The following is a 19,935-nucleotide window of genomic DNA, read 5'->3' on the forward strand; positions in this document are numbered from 1 at the left end:
TATTGGGATCAGTATCCTGCTTATAATTGAACGAGAAAAACGCCCAAGTTCCGACCTAAATCGGGAGATGGACGTTTATCTCACAAAAACGAATAACACGGTTTAATCGAAAGCCGAACTTGGACGTTTTCAACTGCACTCCATCGCGGAAGCCTACAAAGTTGAAGGGGGTGTGTCGGAGGCGTGGTGAAGGCGGGACTGGGGCATGGTTATCACCCGAACAGAGATGGGCGCCTTTCGCCGATAATGGAAAAAAAGTATGCGTTTGTAGCTAGAATTTAGGGCACTTTTCCTGGACCCTGTTTTTTCACGAATAAGGCCCCAAAAAGTGCCCTAAATGACCAGATTACCACCAGAGGGAATCGGGGATGACCTCCCCCAGTGGTCACTAACCCCCTCCCACCACAAAAAATGATGTTTCACAACTTTTTATTTTCACCCTCAAATGTCATACCCACCTCCCTGGCAGCAGTATGCAGGTCCCTGGAGCAGTTGTTAGGGGGTGCAGTGGACTTCAGGCAGGTGGACCCAGGCCCATCCCCCCTACCTGTTACAATTGTGCTGCTTAATGCTTAGTCGTCCAACCCCCACAAACCCACTGTACCCACATGTAGGTGCCCCCCTTCACCCCTTAGGGCTATAGTAATGGTGTAGACTTGTGGGCAGAGGGTTTTGAGGGGGATTTGGGGGGCTCAACACACAAGGGAAGGGTGCTATGCACCTGGGAGCTCTTTTACCTTTTTTTTTGTTTTTGTAAAAGTGCCCCCTAGGGTGCCCGGTTGGTGTCCTGGCATGTGAGGGGGACCAGTGCACTACGAATCCTGGCCCCTCCCACAAACAAATGCCTTGGATTTATTTGTTTTTGAGCCGAGCGCTTTCATTTTCCATTATCGCTGAAAAGCAAAAACGCCCAGCTCACAAATTGTCGAATAAAACATGGACGTCTATTTTTTCAAAAATACGGTTCGGTCCGCCCCTTCACAGACCCATTCTCGGAGATAAACGCCCATGGAGATAGAAGTTTTCGTTCGATTACACCCCTCTATATCTCCTATAACTGTACTACAAATCCCTTATTTATGCATATGATATGCTTGTACGGAGGAAAAAGCCTCAACAGACTCCTTAATTCTGCTATCCAGCTTTAAATACATGGAGTTCTCACTGTCATTATTGGCAAAAAAAAAACCCTCTTTATATAGTGTGTTCCTCTGTTTGACTTCCATTAGGAGCACATAGCCCATTTAGTGAGAGGTCTGCATGAAAGAAAATACTTATTTTTATTACTTATGAAAACCACTTGTCCCTGAAACATGCTCAAAACAGAATAATCCATTTCTACAAAAGAGATGAGGGGAAGATGTGATTCCATGTGCCCCAATGAAAGGAGAGTTTAATTTTACTTCCAATCTTTATAACACCAGGCTTCCCAAGGCAGATTACAACAATAGTTAAGATGAACCCATCAGTAAACAGGATATCCTCAGTGAAATTTGGCAAAGTAGTACTGTACTGTATAGATTAGTGTAGAAAAATGAACACAAAATACGGCCTTCATTAGAACTGTTTCCACCAGCTACAATAAGTTTTGAAACTGTTTTAGTGATATACAAGTTTTCATTTCATGATATTTATATCTACATATGGGAACCTTTCAAATAAATAAATAAAGCTGTCAAATAAGTAAAAAAAAAAAAAATCTTTTGTCCTCCACCTTTTAAGACACTGCCTATCCAACTGGAACAGCTTTTGACTTTTTACAGATGGACCATGCATAGGCAGTCCATTATTTCTAATAATCTTTTACTATTGCTTTCAATAGCATTTGCTATTGTTTGGGGTGTACTTGTGACTCCGTCTACTGGCTTCAACCCATATAATGGGCTAGATAGCCTCATACTGTCTCCTGTTCTCAACCTAACCTCATTGGTGAAGCTATTGCTTTCTAAACACGATGGAGATTTTCACAACAGCGGGAGGGGTGCAAAGGAATACTAACAAGCACTAGGGTCTCTGGAAATGATCAAGAGGGTTAAAGGTTATATCTTCGACTGAAAGATGAAGCTACGACCTCAAAGAACTAGCTGTCCCTGCTGGCGTTGCTCAGCGAAAGGTTAGTACTTTGTAATTGAGAGAAGCAAGGTTTATTTGTGTGTAATAATACTGTTAAGTATGCTAAAGGGTGAGTGTGCATGGAGGTGTGCTATTATGGGGTGTGTGATTAGGGTTGTTTTGCTGAGGGGTGTGTGAGAACAGGTGAGTGTGATTTGGGTGTTTTGCTGAGTGCTGTATTAGAATGGGTGAGTGTGAGGGTGAGTGGGGGAGTGTGAGAATGGCTCAGTGTGATTGGGGTGTTTTGCTGAGGGTGAGAAAGAGTGACATTGACATTGAGTTTAATACTCCCTGAAATCAGAAAATGTGGAAACTGAATCCCTACCTAGCACTAACTTTTCTTTTCAGATCAATTTGTTTAGGTTGATTTTCTTGATTAGTTGTTTCTTTCAATCTAGCAACTGCCTGCCGTTTGACTTTCACCGTTTTCCTGTCAAAAACACAGCCTTCTTTCAAAGGCATATTGAAAATCAGTTTCCCGCCCTTTTTGAGGAGCACTTCCCTGGTGGGGTAGTGAATTCATGTGCACATACATACTTCCCAGTCTGACTCCAATACTTTCTCTTTACCTTGTTCCCACCAGTCTCTGAACCCTTCTTGTACTGCAATTGTTATGGAAGAGGGTAAGAATCAGAGAGGGACAAGTGCACAGCTGCTGTCTGTGTTTCCCCCACCAGTCTCTGAGCCCTCACCCTCAGTGTTGCCAGGTACTCGGTCCCGAAACTCGCCCAAAAAGTTCACACCCCCACCCCCGCCGTCATCAACCCCGCCTCCGCCGTCACTGACCCCACCTCTTCCGTCATCGACCCTGCCTCCTTCGTCATCGGCCCCACCCAAAACATCACTAGCCCCGTCCAAAACGTCATCTAACCCCGCCCAAAACATCACTAGCCCCGCCCCAGCAGCCCAAAAAACCGCGACCCGCAGCGGGCAAAAATTTCCCGCAGTGGGTCGCGGAAAACCACCCAATTGAGCGGGAAAACCCCCACCTGGCAACTTGCTCACCCTGTCCCAAGCAGTCACTGTCACTGTCACAGTCTCCCAACCCCTCAGTTTGTGGCTTAGTAGTCTGTCACATCTCATGGACTTGGGAGGGGGTAGTGAATTCATGCACACACACACACACACACACACACAATTCCCAGCCTGACCTCAATACTTTCTCCCTATCCTGTTCCCACCAGTCTCTGAACCTCCCTTGTACTGAAATTGTTAGGAAAGAGGGTATTAGAGAATTACAGAACGATAACTGCACAGCTGCTGTCCGTGTTTCTCCCCACCAGTCTCTGAAACCTCACCCTGTCCCAAGCAGTTTGTTTCTTAGCAACAGCAAGAAAGAACTTTCCAACCTGCAGCCCTTTAATGGATGGAGGTATTGCTTCCCTTCTTCTGAGTGCCCCCGTGAACTGAATCTCTAAAAACTATACAATAACCTCAGCAATGGCGGGGTAGAGTCTGCATGCTGGGTTTGGTGGCCGTAGGTCTTCAGCCAGAAGAGTTCGGACACGGACAAACAAACAAACACATGCGTCTGCTTTATATATATAGATGGGTCACTTGTATCATTTAACCTACTAGTAAAAAAGGCCCGTTTCCGAAACCAATGAAACGGGCGCTAGCATGTGTTTTTTGTGTGTGTGTGTGTGTGTGTGTGTATATGTGTCACAGAGTTATTTTGTGTGTGTGTGTGTGTGAGTGTGTGAGGGTGCGGTGTGTGTGCAGGTTGTTGATGTGCGTCTTTTTTTGTTTTGTTTTGTTTTTTGCTTGGGGGTTGGGGGATGTGGGTGACGGCTTGCCTGAGGACGGGGATGGTTGTTTTAAGTTGGCGGAAGGGAGAAGAGCACGGTCTCAGGCCATCGGGGGGTGATCCGGTATGTTTGGTCCATTTCAGGCCAGCTGCAGGGGAATGCTGGAACATTTATGCGCTGTAGGAATCAGCGCCGTCTTTTTCCGGGTGCTCGGGGAATCCTCGAGGTGGGAGACAGCTTGCCTGAGGCTGGGGATGGTTGGGCACGTCCTTGGCCGCTTCGGCAAAAGGGGAAAAGGAATGGGGTGGGGAGTTACCTGCAGCCGCCTGAGAAACCATGTATTCTTTGTTTGTTTTGTATTATTAGTTTGCATTTCTGTTGAAGAAAGAGTGGATGCCTTTCGAATGATGGAGGTGGTGCATCGTTGTGCGGTTGTTTCGTTAGTTTGGCAGCCAGTCTCCAGCGATTCCTAGGCAGGGAAGGAGTACTCCTCCCCCTTCCTTGGTTGCTGTTTGCTGCTGGCTGGGTCGCGGGTAATCCTTCCAGTTGGGCCGCAGCTTGTCCTGTTCGCCCACGTCCCAGATGGTGACAGGCACGTTGTTTTCCGGGTCCTCTGACTCCATGTCAAGCGATCCCAAATATAGTCTGTGCTATAGGCCCTCTGGCACTCTTCAGTACTGGCATTAGGCATTTAAAAATTTCTCCCCCCCCTCCCCCCCGGTCTATTTTTGCACATACCCACAGCAGGAATATTCTTCTCTCGTTCCAGCGGTGGTTCTGTGCTCTCCATGCTGCACAGATAATGAGCCATTCTGCTGGGGAATGCTCCTCCCTTATTGTCACGTAGTTTCCTCTGATTGGTCCGTCTTACATTGCCTAGTGTTGCCTGGGAACGGTGTTGTGATGGTCCTTTGTGTTCAGAATGTTGAGGGTGTTTTTCTGATTGGTCCGTCATGCGAGGGCGGGGCAGAGAGAACATGTCAGTGTTATGGCTTCACCACTATGAATCCATGAACCCTTCAGTGAGTGACTGAGTGACTTCAGAACGTTGTCTTCAGAATGTTGTCTTCAGAATGTTGAGGGTGAGTTTTATTATAGTAGATAAGAACAGACATTAGATGCCCTAGCAGGAAATTTATGCTTGCTCCAGTTTACAGACTATCAGTTCAATATAAAACAACATGTAAACATGCACACACAATTGTGGAGGCTGAACAACAGAAGAAGAGAAAAGGCTAGCATGCCAACCTCACATCACAGGGTCATTGTGTTAACCTATTTGGCAACAACTGCAACATAAAAAAGGCCATCTGGATGCTGACTGTTTATCTGTCTTCATGTCACAGAGCCACATAAATAGGGTTGCTAACTGGATCCAGATTCACTAACAGGGTTGATCTATTCCTAGGTTTACTGTTTTGTATTCAGGAACTTACAGTTCTGATTTCCCTATCCACATCCCTAAGAAAAGCAACAGGACAAGTCCCTGCATGCAATGGGTTAAACACATGACTGGATTCACCCTGTTGGGTGAATATGGATCCAGTTGGCAACCTTACACATAGATCCAAACGCACCCTCCTGCAGAATTGCCAAGTTACCCAGTTCCGGGCTGGAGATTTTAGTGCAGTCCTAGATTGCTGACTACCCCATCTTGCTGCATTATGGGACTTACAGCACTGATTTCAATGGCCAGGATATACAGTGCTTTGGGATCTAAGTTAAAAAACAGGACTGGCCAAAACTTGGAACCTCTGCTGCTGTTCCCCAACAAAAGCGATGGTGGCCAGAGCTCCTAGAAGTCTATCCACCCTCTCCTCCAAGGAATCCCTGATCCACCCATACCACTACACGGGTAGAAACAGAGGTTCTTTACCTCCTACTGTCCTGCCTATTATTGTCAAAATCATGCCAGCTTTGTCTCATCTTGAGCAGACAGAGGAGAACAGTTTTCAGAAAATCCTGTTTACTCATTTACATTGGCATTTACTGGGCTAACAGCCTTTGAAAACTACCACCTTAAAGAGCACAGTCATTTTAGTATGCAGTTTAAATGTAAATAAAAGAAGAAAACAAGACTGCATGAAAAGACTTACTTTTTGTTAACTTTGCCTGCACTGCTTCCGACATCAATGAGATCATCAAGACCCTGGCTGCAAATAAAACAAAGTCAACTAGGTCAGTGATTTTACAGTCCAGGATTAACTGAAAATCTGCAGAGGTGGGCTTTATGACAGAACAAGCGTTTCAAAGACCCTATGACAGAAGCACTGGCAATGATTCTAGAATGAGAGATTTTTCATTTAAACCATTTTCAAATGATCTAGATAGCTAACTATAACACCTTCCCTCCCCCCCAAAGATGAAAACTGCATCCCACATCACATCTAATCTATTTCATATGCCTACCAAATGTGTTTTGAAAATCATTCCTAAGTCAGTTTCTTGGGTATTGAGAAAATGTGTGCCCCCTCAGCTCTCCTTACCATGCGGCCCATAACATTCTCCACTTCAGCTTTTCCTAGTATGACTCATAGAAGCCCAAAGTCAGCATTCCTCAGCTCTTGTCCAAATTCAATCACAAAATGAGTAAAACATTTAATTTCAATCTGGTCTATATTCGAAATGATTTAACCAGCCAGAAATGGCCGCTGACCAGTTAATCGCTTGTTTGAGGCTATCCTATAATTTTCAGCGGCACTTAACTGGTTGTCTGCACTGAAAATGACCGGTTAGCGCATAAGTGAAAACTAGCTATGTTGGGGGCATTACGGGGACAGAGTCAGCACTTGGCTTAAGTTCCAATATTCAGAATTTAACTGGCCAGGTTTAGTGCATAAATGTAACCGCAGAAATCATAGTCCTATCTTTATGCACTAGACTATGGCTGGTTAAGTTCTGAATAGTGACTTAACTGGTTATATGCTAGCTGGTTCAAAAAAAACCTGATATTCAATGCCGAAGCACGGACAGGGCCCTGCAAATATCCTGGAATAACACCAGCGACGGTTAGCAGAACACTCACCACCACTGGCTGACTATTGACCCCAATATATTTATTTGTACGTTTTAGGATGCTTCAATTCTGCATATTTATGAAAGATGAATGAACGGAATGGTCAATAGCTGACTGGTATTAATGCTTGCATGTTTCACAACCCTTATTCCAACTTTTTGTAAATATTTATGACATATTAAAAACACCAAAGCACATACTATATTGTACAGCATGTTTTAATAAGAAGAATATCCATTTATAATAGTATTAAGTTACAGTATTATCAATCTAAATGAAAATACATAGGTTTTGCAGGAAATTTCAGTACATCCTCCTTAATCATTTCATTATTAGTGGTACCAGGAAAAGAGATCTTCTGGAAGATACTGTACCTAGCAATAAGAAATTAAGGGCCCTCAAAACAATTTAAACAGGCAGGAAAGGCTCCTGACTGCTTAAATCACAATCTGTGAGCTGGTTGGTGATACTCAGCGGCACTTAACTGGGCAGTGCACTGAATATCGACACTATCCGGCCACTTTTAAAGTGGGCAGGAGAGAAGTATTCCAAGGGCGGAGTCAGGGAGAAGCCGGCAGCTATGCAGGTGCCAACATTATTCAGTGCTGGTGTCCACATCATTATGCAACCAAATAGAACCACATAAATAATACTCCGAACTTTGGTCGTTCAGTTATGTGGATACCAGCACTTGCATAGCTCCTCTCCCTCTTTCCCCCCAACATGAACTGACCCTCTCCCAACCCACCCCAATCACAAGTGGTCCCCTCTTCCAGCCCCCCATGAGAACAGACCCCCCCTCTCCAGGTTTCCAACTCATTCCAGATCAGGTACCCCTTCTGAACTCCACTCTCCCCCTCTCCTGAGATCAGATGCTCCTCCTCCACCTAACTTTAGGCCCCCCAGAGCCTTCTATATAATTTCTGGTTATCCAGGTGATAGCCCTACTCACTGTTACCACTAGGGGCTCCATCTACTAAAGCTAGAAATCTGTCTTCCATATATGGCCTGGATGGGGGGGAGGTTGATCTATGGGGAGGGTCAGATCAATGGGGGAGGGGAAGGAGAAACTGACAGATCCACTTATGCGTGTCCTAGCCAATATTCCAGTCAGGACCTTCATAAGTATCCTATGCGGATCTCAGCTGAATATTGGCTGGGACCTATATAAGTTTGGGCAGCCTGTAGTGGAAGTGAATTTTAAAGATTTTTTCAACTCTGCCTTGACCGACCAGTGCACTTGGGGTCTGTATTTGTGATTAGAAGTAATTCTGTTTAAAAATGATTGTTTAAACTTTGTGTGAAAATAAGTTGGAATGTAGAAGATAAGACACAGCTCTAATTAATTTGTATGTGAAGGGAAAGATGGGGCCTGTTTTCAAGTTCAGACTGGCCACCTGGACTAGGAAACATGTGACCACATTCCCACAGTATGGCTTGTTTACCCTAAACAGAGAAGCAAACTAATTTTCCTTAGCTGTGAACATGAGTTCTAAGCCTTATAAAAGGGGAGTTTCTTTCAGTGAAATTGTTATTTCCTTTTCTTGGATCTATATTGCCTAATGTTAAGGTCGATGTATTTAAGTAATTTCAACTTAATGTTATGGAGATATTGGTTTGTTTAAATATTACAGATTGCAATATTGTTTCAGTCTTGAGCTGTATAATAATATAAATAATAAAAAAATAAAACTCAAACAAAATTTCCTAAATTAGTAATATTATAATCAGTCAACTATAAGATAAAGTTCAGTATACTAAAACTCTGCAGAAATCAGTTTTATGGAAGAACTAGGAGCACTTCAGAAAATATATGGCCAAAGTTCAGTTTATGAATCTAGAAAGTACAATTTTTTATTACATTAATTTAAGGGCCTATTTACTAAGCCGCACTGTAGGTGTGCTAATGTTTTTAGCGTGCACTAGCACTAGAGACACCCATGTATTCCTATGGGTGTCTCTAGCATTAGCGCACGATAAAAACGCTAGTCTACCATAGTAAACAGGGTCCTAAGTGATATGGGCACATTTATAATTTTCATTAGAGGTATAAATTTAAAATATTATTAAAGGGATTCTGAAAGTATTAAAAAGTGTGCCATACACTTTTTTTGGTATGTCTTGGACTGTAACAAAATCAAAAGTTAGATGAAAATAATCAGTGACAGGTCTGATTATTTTCATCTAACTTTTGATTTTTGTTACAGTCCAAGACATACCAAAAAAAGTGTATGGCACACTTTTAATACTTTCAGAATCCCTTTAATAATATAATAAATAATATAATAATAATAGTGACAGGTCTGATATTCAAAAGATTTATGCTTCTAATTATGCGGTCCTTTTACTAAGCTGCAGTAAAAAGTGGTTCTAGCGGCCATTACTTCCCATCCCTCGTGAGCCATCATTTCTGGCACTAAAAAAATTATTTTTGTAGCGCCGGAGTGTATCCAGCTGTAATCAGGCATTGCCGCAAGCTGCCTGGTTACTGTCAGGTTAACGTGGGAGTCCTTACTGCCACCTCAATGGGTGGCGGTAAAGGCTCCCCCCCTTAAATGGCCACGTAAGTGCTTTACATGCCTCACGGCCATTTCCTGCAGGAAGGTGAGACTTCCCATTTACCTGCTGCGGTAAAGGGAGCCTCAGCGCATGTGTAAAACACGCGCCAGCAGCACTGCAGCTTGGAAAAAGGGACAGTAAGTTTGCCTGAACATAGCACAAATTTAGGCGACTAACTTAGGATCTTCAATTTAGGAGTTCAACTTTTTTTGAATAAGAGACCCGATATCTTTCCATCCTCTAAATCAAATGGCACAGTCCTCTTGCAGGCTTTGGAAAATGCTTTCAATAGTTGTCTTTTGACTTATTCTCTATTGATCATATCAGGCAAAAGTATTGCAGAAAAATATCATATAAACCAAACAGTCCATAAGAACAGTCATACTGGGTCAGACCAATGGTCCATCTAGCTCAGTATCCTGCTTCCAGCAGTGGCCAATTCAGGTCACAAGAACCAGGCAAAACCCATATAGTATCAACATTCCATGCTACCAATCCCAGGGCAAGCAATAGCTTTCCCCATGTCTATCTCAATAGCAGACTACGGACTTTTCCTCAAGGAATTTATCCAACCCTTTTTTAAACCCAGATGCTCTAATCACTGTTACCCCATCCTCCAACAACAAGTTCCAGAATTCAACTATTCTTTGAGGGGCCCTTTTACAAAGCGGCGATAAGCCGCACGCTAATCTGGAGCTACCACTGGCCCAAGTCAAGCACTGGCAGTAGTTCCAGCCCCGGTGTGCACCATTTCCCGCGTTAGAGAAAATCAGCCCATATTTTTTAGCGCTGCGCTAATCCGGCAGTAATCAGGCAGCACCGTGAACCGATACTCTCATATCACTCCTCTCCTCAAGTCGCTTCACTGGCTCCCGATCCGCTACCGTATACAGTTCAAGCTTCTCCTATTGACCTTCAAGTGCACTCAATTTGCAGCCCCCCATTACCTCTCTACCCTCCTCTCCCCGTATGTTCCCACCCGTAACCTCCGCTCTCAGGACAAATCACTCCTTTCTGTACCCTTCTCCACCACCGCTAACTCCAGACTCCACCCCTTCTGCCTCGCATCACCTTATGCCTGGAACAGACTTCCTGAGCCCATACGCCATGCGCCCTCCCTGCCCATTTTCAAGTCCTTACTCAAGGCCCATCTCTTCTCCCTTGCTTTTGACGCCTAACCACCTTCCCATTCCTGATACCTACACTGACTACATAGTTTTTACCTTTAGATTGTAAGCTCTCTTGAGCAGGGACTGTCCTTCCCCATGTTTAAACTTGTACAGCGCTGCGTAACCCTGGCAGCGCTATAGAAATGCTAATTAGTAGTAGTAGTAGTACAATATATTTAGACACCACACAGGCAGGTAAATCACTAGAATACTGGTAAAGTATACTATATAAATTTTAGTTTGTTTCATTGACAAGAGAAATCTAAAAGAACCAGAAAATCTTCAATGAAATTACAACCTCTAAATTAAATTACAAAGTCCTTATGAAGGCTATGGGCAACGTTTTAATAGATTCTCTTTTGATTTATTCTGTACTGCTTATACCAGGCAAATGGATTACATAAAAAATACTGTAAACCGCAGTATGAAATGAATATAATACTGCGATAGCAGTGGCATATTTAAATTAGGTGCATCTGTCATGTATGTACCCCCTGTCAGACTTGGCCCTCTGCCCCCATCTTAAAATCCTTTCTGCTGCAGTCTTCACCTGGGCAGCAATAGAGGCACTCAAAGGCTGCCTGTGGCTTATACCAGGACTTCTTCCCTGAACCATCCCAACCCTTGTGATGTAACTTCCTGTTTTGTGGAGGCAGGACAATTCAGGGAGGAAATCCTGATGCAGGCTGCAGGCAGCCCTATGAGTGCAGCTGTCACTGCCTGGGTGGACTGCAGCAGAGAGGATTTTAAGATGGTGGGGGGAGAGATGCACCATCTGTAAAAAAAATTCCTGGCTACGCCACTGTGTGATAGCAAGATATAACAGGCAAAAAGCACAGTGCCTACAGCATAGCTCAGGCCAACAGTAAACTGGTAAAATAAAGTTGGGACATTTTATAAAGACAGGACATAGAAGGAAGAGCCATAAGTGGAGCTTTGGTGCTCAATGCACTTTAGGAATACAGGACTTCAGACGCACAGAAGCCCTGCAGAGTACAGTGAAGATCAACTGAGATAAGCGCGTCTGTGTGGGCCGTACATGCCGGAGTCAGAATACAGCACTTATGCTGGCAGGGGTTTGGGTGGAAGGGGCCTGGCCCGGTGGCGGAGGCGGATGGGACTGTGGCGCTGGGCCCCCCTCAGGGGGGGCGGCCTTGTCCCGGGCCCGGCCCAGTCTCTCAGCGGCCCTGATTGCAGGCTGCAGAGGTGCTGGAGATAGATAAACACCTCTTCTAAGTAAAGGAGAAGACTGAGCAGTGCCAAAAGATGATTAGAGGAGAGTTCTGGGGGAATTGGTATGGGAGCCCAGCCTGGCTGGCTTTCGGAAGTGTATGGCAGCCTGCGCAATGATGGAGAGTATAGAAAACTCATCAGAAAAGAGGTTGAGGATGTTTGGAAAGAGGACCAGCACTGCAGCCTAAAGACTCTTAATAATCATTTATGTTTTACATCTAATATAAGACATCAAATTTTGCACAATAAGCAAAAACAGGGCTTTTATCTTTTTTTAAGTCATTTAAAAACCAGGGACAAGAATGAATAAAAAATGCATGAGAAATCTTACCTTTGGTTATTTTTTCCAGTGTTGCTTGAGACATCAATGAGATGATCAAGTCCCTGGCTTTATTTAAAACAAAACTGACTATATTAGTGATATTATAAATCAACTAGTAAAAAAGGCCCGTTTCTGACACAATGAAATGGGCACTAGCAAGGTTTTCCTCGGCTCCCCTGCAGCCACCCATGTCCAGTGACCCTCCTCTCCCCTGCAGCCACCCATGTCCAGCGACCCTCCTCTCTCCCCTGGCCTCCTGCAGCCCCCCATGTCCAGCGACCCTCCTCTCTCCCCTGCCCCCCTCCAGCCACCCATGTCCAGCGACCCTCCTCTCTCCCCTGCTCCCCCCTCCAGCCACCCATGTCCAGCGACCCTCCTCGACATGGATCAGCTGTGAGGCATGTTTTTTTTCCCCCGGGTTCTGAAGTTGACATCATAATGGCTACGGTGATGTCAGCCTAATCTACAGAGTCTAGCAGACCAACTCGGAATGAGCCACGGTCCCAGGCAGCAAGTCAGAACGTTGGAGGTGAGAATTATTATATAGGATCCTTAAGAAGCACTATCCATTAAACCTTGGCAAAAAGAGGTACAATAAGAAACTATTTATTATAATTGTTTTCTAAATTTATGATATTTCCAATGTTCACCTGCCACCCTCCTAATTCTATAAAAGTTGCTAAAAATTATGCTTGCAAATTTGGACATGTGCCCAATTTGAGTATGCAATTTACTTAAATAATGACCTAATTAGCGCTGACAATTGTCTTTTTAACAAGCAATTATTGGTACTAATTAGATTTGATTGATATGATATTGCCAATGTTCACCTGCCATCCTCCTAATTCTATAAAAGTTGCTAAAAATTGTGCTTGCAAATTTGGGCATGTACCCAATTTGAGTGTGCAATTTACTTAAATGACCTAATTAGTGCCGACAATTGTCTTTTTAACAAGCAATTATTGGTACTAATTAGATTTGATTGACATGTACAAGCTTAAATTTAGGCACAGGATCCACGCCTACATTTTACGTATGAGTCAAAAAAGGAGGTGTAGAAAAGGGGGGGGGGGGGGTCATGTTGTAGGGCTAAAATTCAGTACTAGCCTACATCATGAATCTGACTTTTACAGACGACCATTTTCAGACCTAATGCAGAGGCTTGGTACTATGTAAAGTCCTCAAGGTTTATAAGGATTCATCCAGTCTGCTAAAAGCAAAACAACTTGGACAATAACAACTTCTTTGTTGTTACATTTTTATCAGCATGGACGTCACTGCAGAGACTTCAGGTCATCATGTTCCAGGACACCTGGCCCCAAGACTTGGGGAGAAAGGTATATAGACCCCAACCTTGAAGGTGTTATCATTTAGTTGGCAAGAGAGCTGTTATCTGCCTGTGCCCTGATAATGACCATCAGCTGGCTCAAAGCCTGCCACCAGAATGAAGGCTTGTTAAACTGTGGCATCACCTGCCTGAAGACTTTCCCGGCTGGGAGAGTCCACCTGCTGCCTGTGTTCCTGATCCTGATTCATCATCAGTTCCTGTGCTGCCTCCAGATCCAGTGTTCGTGAGTGATGATATCTGTCAGGTCTGAACGGTTATCTCCTTAGTGCCTGTGAGTGCCTGGGGTGTTAGGCACCCTAATATTTCAGGATTAGGGGAGTGTGCACTAACTTAGTTCTCTTGACCCCTACTTGAGACTCTTTTCCACCATTCTTAGTGATTTGGCATGAATCATTGTCTGTGATTACATCTATTATTATCTGCTGCCAGTATAGCACAATAAACAGCTTTACCTTTTTTATAATAAGATCTGAGCCTTGTGTCTATTACTCTCACTATAAAGTATAAGTGTATATAAGCAAAATTTTAGACAGTAGGATTAGGATCGCTAGGGTGAAAGGTGAGTTTTGGGTTTGTTTATAATATCCAGAGTGCAATGAAACATTATACTTCTCACTATCAGGGGGTTCCCTGGTAATTATGTGCTTTGTCCCCACATAATTTGGAGGTTCCACTAAGATTTATAATGGTTTTATACCATTATATTGCTTTTGCCGCAACTGTGCTGTTTAAGCTATTTTCAGCTCTGCTTGACCAAGCTGTTTTGTTTATTTTTCTCCACTTAGCACTGCTTATGGAGGAAGGCGGCAGAAGTAATTTGTGATTTACTACCTACTTAGAGAACTGTTAGCTGTTTAAAGGCTCACAGACACATTTTCTGTGTGTGTTAGTTTGTAAAGCTGTTCCTTTTATAACATCAGCTCTGAAGCTTTCAGCAGTGTCTATGCCATTTTTAAATTCACTTCTGAGTTTCTGCTGATAAGAACAAAAGTACTAATGAGCTTTCTTTAAGTCTGCTTTGCTCAGTTGGGCAGCTGAGTAATTTTGTAACAGTTTTAAACCATGCTATCTGAAGGACCACATCAGGCTTTATATGTGTTATGCACCCTTGTATCAGCACTCTGGGGTTTAGAGTGACTCTTTGTACAGAGTCTAGCTAGGGATTTGCGTGTGTTTACTCTAAGCTATTTCTGTAATAGGATTGTCCCTTATATTAGTTGTTGCTATTGTAAATACAATATTTTTATAATATTTGGTTGTGGAGTTACTTCCTGTTATTGTTTTGGCACAGTGGGCTTGGATCTAAGGATAAGGGGTGATACATTTACTCCTGACACTGGTCTTACTATTGTTAGCTTTGTTTGGGACCCATTTCTGTCATAATTTATACTAACTGTCAAGTACCCCAATAACACCCCAAAAAGAGTGCTATCTATTTTGTGCCTACAGAGGGCAGGTCATGGGGGAATCAAGGTATTCCTTTACGTTACGCACATAGTTGGAGAATAAGGTCACCTGCATTTTAATTGGTGCAAATGGCTGCAACTAACATTTGGCATGATTCCCGGTGTAAGTGCTATTCTATAAACGGCACCTAATTTTAAGTGCGTTTTTTAGAATAGTGTTTTTTTTCAGCACTGATTTTTTTAGCACCATTTATAGAATTTACCCCGTAGGTTTTGGTTGACAAGGAGAGCAAAAATTGCAATAAAATAGTCAACCAACCTGGGAACTTCAATGAAAACACCCAGTCATTCTGCAGGTTTCCCGCCCCCTCCTTTATAAAATACAATAATTCAAGACATAATAAACATTTTTAAAAGCAATTTTCTAATAAAGAAAAAAATTGACGTAATTAAATATAGGCATTATCCATTTCGAAATGAAAACTTAGACCACAAATGTTAAGGGGTTGAAAGAAAAGAAAAAATCCCAGAGAGATTAAGAGGCCCTTTTACTAAGCTGCGGTAAGCATTAATAAATGCTTACCATGCGGGAAAATGCACTACCGCAGAGCGCACTCAGGCATCTCACGGTTGTTCTGGGATTTGCATATGATTCTCATGTGATAAAAAATACTTTCTTTTTTTTAGTACTGGGGGCATGTTTGGGGGGGGGGGGGTAGAGAGTAGGCATACCTGCTAATTAGTTAGTACAGCTACGTTTCCGCAGACCAACCGATTAGCACGTGGCTAGCATGGAAGCCATTAATTGAAGAAATGGAAAATGTGGCCATTTTACAGCTGTGCTAAAAGTACCCTCAGCATGAGGGGAAACCCCAACACTAGTCATAGCACAGGCCACTCTTTAGTGCAGCTTAGTAAAAGGGCCCCTAATTGTGCAGGTTTTGCACAGCATTCCAAGATATAGCATAGCTGGTACATTTTCCAAGGCATAGCCCAAGGTCTACACATGTAAAATAAAGATTAACTGAATTCCTTGAAGCAGACTTTCAGTCACCTGAGCGCATGCACATACTTTCAAAGGGGCCCTTTTACCAAACAGCAGTAAAAAGTGGCTTTAACGTGCCCTTAGCAGGTCATTCCCGTGTGGTAAGGCCATTTTTACTGCTGGGCAAGACACATATTCTCATATGTGCATGACATCATCTGACTGAGCCTGTGTGGAGCAACATCCTAGCTTCTTTCCAGAAGCCTTTGGTACTAAACATTGAACATGCATGTGAATCTTTCCACACACCACCAATACACGGGACCAGACAATCAATTACAATAGCTAACAGAATACAACACTTAGGGGAGCTGGGTGGGTATGTGAGAATATTTATTGGCACCAGAGAGCACCTGCCAAAGTTGAGTAACTTCGCTTTCTTCAAGGTCAAGCAGAACATCATATTATCATGTGTGGGAATCCTTAGCTACTAGGCTGACTCAAACAAAAAAGGAGGGTGGGGGAAGCAAGGCCTGCAATAGGCTAAGGCCGAGAACTGAAGCAAAATGTGCCTGGGGGGGGGGGGGGGGCTCTGACACTATGAACCCCTGACATGCCCCTCATGAGTCAGCCCGGCTTGGGCATAAGTGAAGAAGATGCAGTCCGCTAGTTAGGATCAAAAGAAACAAAAAGCTGAGTGGAATTTCTATGGACTATAGACCACTCCAGATAGAAGGCTAATGGGCATGAGGCTCTGGGTAAAACGTTGACAGAACAACTGACTGTTTAAGATGGAAATCCGACACAACCTTAAGAAGGAACTTTGGATGCATGCGGAGAACTACTCTGTTATGATGAAATCTTGTGTAAGGTGGATCAGCTCCTAGAGCCTGAAGCTAATTGACCTTTTGAGCTAAAATGCCTACTACCAAGAATAAAACTCTCCAGATCAAAAACTTCAGGTGACAGGTATCCAGTAGCTTAAATAGAGTTTTCATCAGCAGGGTGAGAATGACACTGAGATACCATGACACTGTGGGAGATTTGATTGGGAACTTGAGTAACAGCAAACCTTTCATGAACTGAATAACTAGAAGCTGTACAGAGATGGGTTTACCTTGCACATGCTGATAGTAAGTGCCAATTGTACTGAGGAGAACCCTAACAGAGTTAATCTTCAGGCAAGTGCAGAAAATACTCAAGCAGTTTTTGTATACAGGAAAAAGGTTCTAGGGTCTTGCCCTCACACCAGATGGCAAACTTCTTCCATTTAAAATTATATGGCCTTTTAGTAGGATTCTTTCAGGAAGCAGCAAAACACGGAAGACACTCTCATGCAAGTGGAGTCAACTACTAACCTCTCAACATCCAAGCCATGAGAGTCTAGAGGCTGGGATGTAGAAGCAACTCCCCATTTTGAGTGATGAGAGTTGGAAAGCAGGTCTCCATGGATCTCTGGAGGTTAATGTCAGTAGTAGGGGGAACCATATTTGCCTTGGCCAATAAGGCACAATGAGGATCATGGTCACTTGTCTTGCTTCGAGTTTCAGCAATATTTTCACTATCAGAAGTATGGTAATGTTTAATGCTTAATGTTTAATAGAGACTTGATATTCCACCTTTCTAAGTAAAATACCAAAGCAGTGCACAATTCTAATATAAAGGTAGATGTGCATTCAGAATACCTTTCTCACAATGAAGGAGGAAGGCATCCAAAGCTAGTCTGTCATGTGATCCTAGCCTGGAGCAGTACAGAGGGACTTTGTGGTTCAGATGAGTAGCAAAGAGATCCACTGTCTTCTCAGGTGGGAGAGTGTCTGCAAATTCTGTTATACTGTTCACTAAGGACTTCAAATACATACTCATAAAGAGCTGGTAAGAATGTACGTGGGAGGCTAGCATAACATTCTGAAACACTTTCCTCCTAAAATAATCCAAAGTCTATGCATCCCTCCCTGGGGGCACTGAGGAGAGTGACTTGGAACTCTTGGCTCTTTTGAAAGTAGATTTGACAACCATAGAGTGGTGCAGAAACTGGATCTTCTTGATGCTGGGAGCCTTTTGGACTCTAAACATAGAGTCTGCCTTCTTATGAGTATACGGAGGGGTGTGTTGAATGGGCACTGTTACAGCTTCCTTAAGAGGGGTATCAAAGTCAAGGATGTCCAACATTTTGCACTGGGCTCATCCTCAACCTCCACCTTAAATGGAATGATCTGAGCCATCTTCTTGACAAAATTGGTAAAGGAGAGCTCCTCAGGGGCAGATTCTGTCCTCTCATCTAGCGAAGAGTAATCTGAAGGAACATCCAGAGATCCCGCCTCTGAGAGAACTTCTGGCTCTTCCTCAGAAGCCCAGGAGCAGTCTGAATCAGACTCAGGATCATAGCCCTTTGTCTTTCTCACTTGCCTTGGATGAGAGTGCCAAGGAACTGATTGGGACATGAACTTTGAGGAAGCTCTCTCTCCCGAGGGGTTGGACACCAACACCATCTCAGCCCATACTGACCCCAATGCCTCTTCAGTCATCGGTGTCAATGCTCAGCCAACAGAGAAATTGTAGGTCTCCAGAATGGGCTGGACCAATATTGGGTCTAACATCAATGCCCTTGATGCCAAGGCATCACATCAGGTGAGAAGTCACTCCAGCTCCTCCTGGAGTATAGCCTAGAACTGCTCCTCAGAAACAGGCACTGGTAAAGGCGAGGGCTCAGTTGGAATAGTCAGATCCACAGAATCCTTGAAAGGGGAGCTACCCTATCAGTGCAGATCCTTCTCAGATGCTGGTGATGCCGATGCCCCAGTGCTCTTGGCATCATACGTCAAAAGGAACTGATGCTGATGCTTCTTGGTCTCCACCTGACACATAGCAACAGAGTCCCTTGGCACTGATGAGGACAATGTTGAATCCTTTCATGCCCTCGGTGTGGGTTCCAATGGTGTTCAGACCCAATGGGTACTGCCAATGCTCAATATCGAGGCAGGTGGAGACCTCCTCAATGCTGCTGCTCCCCAATATATGATGCAGCTCCAGGGGCCATGAGGATCAATGACTCCAATGCTGATATTGATGGACCAGACTTGAAAGCACCACAATAATTCTGTGCTGCTCCTCATAACTCTTAGGGCTATATTCAGTAAATAGCATCCAAATATGGGCACCGAAAAAAATTGGTGCCTAGTGCTGTTCTATAAAGGGCACTCCAGCATGAACGCTCTCTTTAAAGAATAGCATTGGAATGACATGGGGGGGGGGGGGTTGAAGATGAGCTGACAGATATTTGATCACACGGATGTATGCCAAGTAGGATAGAGCAAAAGACAAGAAACAAACCGTGGGTCATAAGCGTTAACTAGCCTTTCTTGTAATCGTATAAATGATTGAAACAAATGTGGTAGAGATTTCTCAGAAAATGTTGTAAATGGGGTTGTCATTAATAAAAAAGATGACCGTTATAACGGTACAAAATGGAAGAACATTTAGAGGAAGGGGTGGGGGGGGGGGGGGATAAAATGATGAAAAACATTTGATGACTGCTAGTAGCATACTGTTTCACTAGTTTATTTGACCCAGATTGAATTTCTGTATAATCAGAATGTGGACTGTGAGTTCTGTTTTGAGTGTCATCAATAAAAATGTTGAAACAAAGAATAGAATTGGGCGCCAAATTCCATGCCCAACTTTGGGCACAAGGACTTACACCAACTGAAATCTTCTGTAAATTCTGGAGCATAAGTTAGGCGCAGATCCCTGGTATTCAGTAATACTGTGCTCTTCTTTAGTGAATGCCCCTGACCCACCCATGCCTCGCCCATGGCCACGCCACGCTCCTCTCGAGTTGTGCAATATAAGATTTGCAAGTGGATCTTTACAGAATAGCACTTAGCGAGATGCACTCGCAAATCTAAATTGTTGCCAATTAATGCCAACAATTAGTTGTTAGCACCCAGTTATTGGCGCTAATTGATTTGTTCATCAATTTAGTTGTGCCTACATCTCAGGATAGCACGCAGTTTTATACACATAAATTTGTGCAC

At 43.6% G+C, this 19,935-nt stretch overlaps 1 protein-coding gene across 5 annotated transcripts in view; it reads right to left on the reverse strand.

The window, feature by feature from the left end:
- Positions 1 to 12,184: 12,184 nt before the first annotated feature.
- LOC115468681 (sciellin-like) overlaps positions 12,185 to 19,935 on the reverse strand; it is a 189,761-nt gene continuing 182,010 nt past the window's right edge. For all 5 annotated transcript variants that reach the window (XM_030200583.1, XM_030200581.1, XM_030200586.1 and 2 more), the window contains one exon: positions 12,185 to 12,225. The gene's annotated coding sequence lies outside the window, so the exon portion shown is untranslated. The remainder of the gene's footprint in view (positions 12,226 to 19,935) is intronic.

The sequence above is a fragment of the Microcaecilia unicolor genome, chromosome 4 (assembly GCF_901765095.1).
Source record: "Microcaecilia unicolor chromosome 4, aMicUni1.1, whole genome shotgun sequence".
NCBI classification, from domain to species: Eukaryota; Metazoa; Chordata; class Amphibia; order Gymnophiona; family Siphonopidae; genus Microcaecilia; species Microcaecilia unicolor.